Source organism: Austrofundulus limnaeus, unplaced genomic scaffold (genome assembly GCF_001266775.1).
Source record: "Austrofundulus limnaeus strain Quisiro unplaced genomic scaffold, Austrofundulus_limnaeus-1.0 Scaffold531, whole genome shotgun sequence".
NCBI lineage: Eukaryota > Metazoa > Chordata > Actinopteri > Cyprinodontiformes > Rivulidae > Austrofundulus > Austrofundulus limnaeus.
In genome coordinates this window covers 185,353-191,169 of record NW_013952933.1, presented here as the reverse complement: position 1 = coordinate 191,169, position 5,817 = coordinate 185,353, and the positions used below count along the sequence as shown (strand labels likewise).

The window sequence follows — 5,817 nt, the reverse complement described above, 5'->3', positions numbered from 1 at the left end:
CCATTAATGCCTGAACCATATCGCCATTAATGCCTGAACCGTATCACGATTATTGCCTGAACCATATTGCATTTAAAAGGCTGGATCGTGGTGTGATTTAAGATTGCATCTTATCGCGATAGTCTGAATTGTATCACAATTAAAGCCTGAATCTTTTTGCAAAAAACCTGAATCACAATTAAAGTTTGAATGGTATCACCAATAAAGCCTGAATCGTGTCGTTCAGTTTGCATTGTACAATTTGAAATTCATGCGTCTTCAAAGCAAATTTGCAGTTTTCTAAAGCTACAACCAGAGTGCAGATATACAACCCTACTATGAATAAGACTTCAAAACAAAATGAAAACAAACATTTATTTTTAATCCTCCCAAAGATGAAAAATGAAAGTTGATTCTTTAGTTTGAAAGCATCCAGCAGCGTTTTGTTGTCTGTTGTGTTAATGAGTCGTGCCACCTCACAGAGCTGTAGGTCCACTGATGTTTTATTGATAAATTCCTGAACTCAAACAAAGGTCTCTTTGTTTATGTTGGTAAGAACATATAAAAGTTTCATTAGGCTGCAGTTGCAGTGTCAACATCCCTCTGCAGAGCTGCTTTCTTATTGCATGGCCTTTATAACACCGATTCTTATTTCTGCCCATGTGTAAACACACACAGGAGGCCTTCAGTGTGGTTTAAAAAACAGGAAGGCAGGACTGATAAATGCTTTTAGACAGGAAGTAGTTCAGCTGTAATCATAAACTATTCATGAAGCTCTGTGGATGTTTATCATAAACAATCTGTAGCTGAATATCAAGTTGTTTACTAATATTTAGCAGCAATCTGAACCATTTCACATATTTATTGTGATTTTAATTCTTCTGTTTATCTGTATTTGTTATATCTAGTGTAAGTTAGTAAAGTTTGCAGGTTGTGTAATTTGTGTGGATTTTAAATCTTATTATAAAAGATCTTAAATGAAACCGTTTGCACAATAACTTGAAAGTCAAAAACAATGTTTAGATAAAATTGTGGTTTATGATCATTTATTTTTAACAGATTTATTATAATTAGTCAAACATGTGATGAGTTAAACAGGAAAGCCCTCGTGTCCAAGGAAGTCCAGGCTAGTTGCCTTTTGATTTCCGTGTGGGTGTCGGCACGTCTCAGAGGGGAGCTGCAGCTGCAAAGGCTGATTTATATTTTTTTAATGTTTACACGTGCCTGCAAACAGGACGTGCGCTCAAAAGACTGAAAACTTGTGGTTTGTTGCCAATATTAAACCAGAACTGCACCAGTGCAGATTTTACTCCTCCCAACACRGCTGTTGATTTCACCAAAAGCACTAAAAATGAATGAAAGTAGCTCATCGAATCAAAAGGGAACCAAAGCTGCTTCTTTGTTTATAAAAATAGAAAACTGTTGCTCCGGTTTGGACCGAGTTCAATCATTCAGAGTCGGTGAACAACAGCACAAATGTCCTCAGATACACCTGAAATTGGTTTTGTTTCATCACTGGGCTTTCATGATTGCACGGGGCTCGCTTCCATTTTTCATGTGCCGCAAATTTGCCCAGAGGGAGTGATTTTTGTGGCTGTCAAAAAGAAACAATCGGGTGCGCGGAGAGCGAACGCCTACATTCGGTCTTTGTGAAAATGTTCCGTGTTGCAGAGATTGATGAAGACATTGTGCTCGCCGAGTTTCTGAGAGTTTTGTCTCAACTGTTTCAACACAATGTATTTATCAGGTTAGAGAACGGACATATTTAGAGCTGAATGACGTCATTTTAGGACTAAAATAGGATTTTGCAGCTTTTTTTGCAAAACATCTTTAAGCCTGAAACTGCGATGACTTCACTGGTTTGGATTTAACATATTATATTAGATTTTGTTTTTTGTAGATTTTAAAAGCTTCTTCAAAAGCTTAAAAAATATTGTTCTCGAAATCTCCTTCAAACAACAGGTTCTACGGCTGTCGTCTTCTGCTACTTTTAGATTAAACAAAGTTTCAGCTTCTCCTGTAAACATTCACACAGAAAATGATTCTCTTTCCAGATTTTTTTAGTTTCTGCACAGGTTTTAAAATGGAAATAGAGTCCGCAACCTTTTTCAACCTTTATGGTTTTTATTGTCTGGAACATCTGGAATGGTGAGACCACCTGGCAAACTGTAAACAAAAGTTTACGCTTCAATAAGGAACCTGTTAGGTTTGTCTTACCCGTTCAGTCTGCGGATCTGTTGAGGTCCGAGGGCATGAAGAACCACACTCTCCTACAAAAAAAACACAAAAAGGAATATTTGTCATAAAGTTATGCCTTTGTTTGGTTTGCAGAGCTCAGTCAGAAACAAACAGGAGGAGATGATGATGATGTTACTTGACTTCCTGCTTCCAGCCCGGTTGGGAGTGCACTCAGAGCAGGAAACATTCAGCCTCCAGCTGCGAATCAACCTCATCAGGTTCTAGTGGTCTGTGAAATCTGGACCGAACTCATCAACGGCTACTTTTAATCAACCGTGCGTCGGAACACTCGACTCAACGGCTCGACGGGACGATCGACACCAGAGTTCAAACACTTGGATCTGATTTAACTGACTGGAATGTCAGACTTAAAGTCAGGATTTAGATTCATCAGCTGGGAGGAGGAGGAAAACTTGAAGCTAACGATGAGAAAACAGAAAATAAGCAAGTTTGTTTTCCTTTTCTACCAATAGTTTCCTTCCCTCCCTTTTTAATATCCTTTTCATCCCATAATTTAGAGGTTTTCTGGGCATGTCCTACTGAGAAGAGGGCCGGGTCAGACCCAGAACTCTCTGGAGGGACTCTACATCCTCTCTGACCTGGAGGATCTGGAGACAGTCGCTGAGGAGCGTAAGGCACAGTATGAGTGACAAAATTAAGACTGAGAGGCGGCACTGACAAATGAGACTATTCATTTGTGTTAGCATGGGAGAGGCTAGTGACTAGCATGGAAAAGCTGGATTTAACATCGTAAAGGCTAGCGAATAGCATGTATAAGCYGGCGTTGGCATCAGAGAGGCTAGCAACTAGCATGGATAAGCTGGATTTAGCATCAGAGAGGCTAGCAACTAGCATGGATAAACTGACCTTTGCATTGTAGGGGCTAGCGACTAGCATGTATAAGCTGGACTTAGCATCTGAGAGGCTAGCAACAAGGCTTGGATAAGGTGGCCTTAGCATTGGAGAGGCTAGCGACTAGCATGGATAATCTGGCATTAGCATTGGAGAATCTAGCATTAGCATTGGAGAGGCTAGCGACTAGCATGGATAAGCTGGATTTAGCATCAGAGAGGCTAGTAACTAGCATGGATAAGCTGGCCTTTGCATTGTAGGGGCTAGCCACTAGCATGAACAAGATGAATTTAGCATCAGAGAGGCTAGCGACTAGCATGGATAATCTGGATTTTGCATCAGAGAGGCTAGCAACTAGCATGGATAAGCTGGCCTTTGCATTGTAGGGGCTAGCGACTAGCATGGACAAGATGAATTTAGCATCAGAGAGGCTAGCAACTAGCATGGATAAGCTGGCCTTAGCATCGGAGAGGTTGGCGACTAGCATGACTAAGCTGAATTTTGCCAACTTATTAATTAACGCTTAGCTTTATTAATCAGATCAATAGCTGGCTTGGGAATAGATATAGCCTCCTGCTACAAGGATGTAGCAACTGCTGGTTGCACAATAGTCTAATTTTGGCCCTCATACCGCACCATATGAGAGGGAGGTCTGAGTTTCTCTTCTGGACCCGATGCTGCAGGTGGAAACAGAGATGCTTGTGCAGCAACACAAAAAGAACACTTCAAATGTTAGYGAAGAGGATGCTGGGAGGAATTTTAACACCATCTCTCTTTAATTAACTGGATGTTTTTCAATCACTCAGCCATCTGCCCGTCAAACCCAAATGTGCCAAGCAGTAAATACCCTGTGTCGCTGCGCAGAGCGTCCTTGAAACTTAAAAAACTCAAGTCGAGAGTCGCAGCTGCTCATAATATTAGCCTGCAAGTCCGTTTGTTATGTCAGAGTGAATTTTTGAAGGATGATAACTTTACAGAGCTCCCTATATTTACCTAAAACAAACCACCTTCTGATCTAAACCCCCTTCAGGTACTCGAACACGACGTAAACATGAAGTTTCCTCATCACTGATGGGTGTGTTTACATGCAAGGACGACAAAGTTAAAGTTCTGTGAAACGCGACGCTTTGCAGCTATTTGTTATTCTGAGATAATCCCAGAGGCTGGAACCCCTCGTAGAGCTGTCAGGATTAATTACAGTCATCTCCTCGTCTCATGTAGAGCAAAATTGAAAAATAAACAATCTCCAGAGAGAATTAACAATGGCAATTTCTTATGTTTGGATAAAAACTACATTTTCATCAGTTCATCTGCAATTATTTAAAGTTATAAACAGAGTGGTTGACATTCAGGATTGTCCCAAATTATTTGAGTGATTCTACCAAAAACAAAACTGCTCCTATGAATTGTTCCTGGGTCTTTCTGTGAACATAAAAAGACATGTTTTATGTCAAACATTAACAACAAACTGCAATAAAATCAATAAAAACAAATAATTCTGTCAATAAACCAAACTTTAAGTTGTTTCTCCTGAATTTCTGAATTAAAAACCTAGATTGAGATTTTCAGGACAGATCCCATGTTAAAATTTAGAACTTTAATCAGATCTTTTTCTTAGAAGTTTAACTCATTTTTACTGCTGATATATAATTGTGAAGCAAATGTTGGCACATTGGTGACATTATATAATTGGTTATTGTCAATGCATAAAAAAAACAATATTTTGCTTTTTTCTAATTAGTTTATACCTAAAAAAATCTGCTTTTCAACACAAATCAACAATATATCTTCTTTTATCATTGCACAATTTTTTATATTATATTTTTATTATTAGTAGTCGTATCATTGCTAGTCAGTGTTAATTTAGTTTTTTGTCTAATGTCTATAGTTTGTAAAGTAACTACCATATGAACCTCTGTACGGATGCTGCTGTGACACCTGAATTTCCCCTCGGCGGGAAAATAAAGGCTATTTCTATTCTATTCAAATGTATCTACTTTAAACAAACCTTTTGTTCTTATTTAAATTACAGGAACATAGCGTTATACTTGGCATGTCTCCACTTTTGTTACTACCTTGGGGGGGGCCGCCCCAGACAACTTGTTGTCAGAAGCTAACGTTAGCGTTCAACGTCAACCGGATGTAAACATATGGCAAGCCAGGAGAGAGACAAAATATTGAAAGGTGTCTCAGCTTCATCACACATAAGACTGTGGAAAATAATCCATCTCATACCCTGTTCCCAAATTTAAAATCAAATTGATCCAAAATCAAACTAATTTTTTACCCAGCCCAAACCTTTACTAGGCGGTAGGGTTGGGCGATATTGGCAAAAAAATTAATCACGATTAATTGTGGTATTTAGCCAATAACGATTAATTTGAAGATTAATCCCCTGGAGTATGTCCTAGTCACATGACCAATTTAGTGGGAAAGATTTGCTCTTCGTAAAAATCTTTTTCAAACTGTCAAAATCACAGACCTCAGGCTTTACTTCAAATTTTAAATTGTGTTGATAAATAAATGACAGAACTTTTGTTTAAATATTCCTCATATTTGAAGCGGAGGAGCACCAAGCGGACTGACCAGAGAAATCTCCAGTCAGTCTGTCTGCTGGCATTAATCGTATTAATCATCAAGTGCCAAAAAGTAATCGATTAATGTTTTTCTGATGATTAATTGCAGACGATACGATTATGCCCAACCCTACTAGGCGGCTTGTGAAAAAAATTGGGGGCTCGTCCGGGA

General features: G+C 38.9%; 2 protein-coding genes across 2 annotated transcripts in view; one reads left to right on the top strand and one right to left on the bottom strand.

The window, feature by feature from the left end:
• LOC106530522 (gastrula zinc finger protein XlCGF8.2DB) overlaps positions 1-5,817 on the top strand; it is a 125,596-nt gene that overhangs the window by 57,396 nt on the left and 62,383 nt on the right. The window lies entirely within an intron of this gene.
• LOC106530529 (plexin-B2) overlaps positions 1-5,817 on the bottom strand; it is a gene marked incomplete at its 3' end in the record, with an annotated part of 154,799 nt that overhangs the window by 95,338 nt on the left and 53,644 nt on the right. The window contains 1 exon segment of the mRNA XM_014026170.1: positions 2,197-2,249.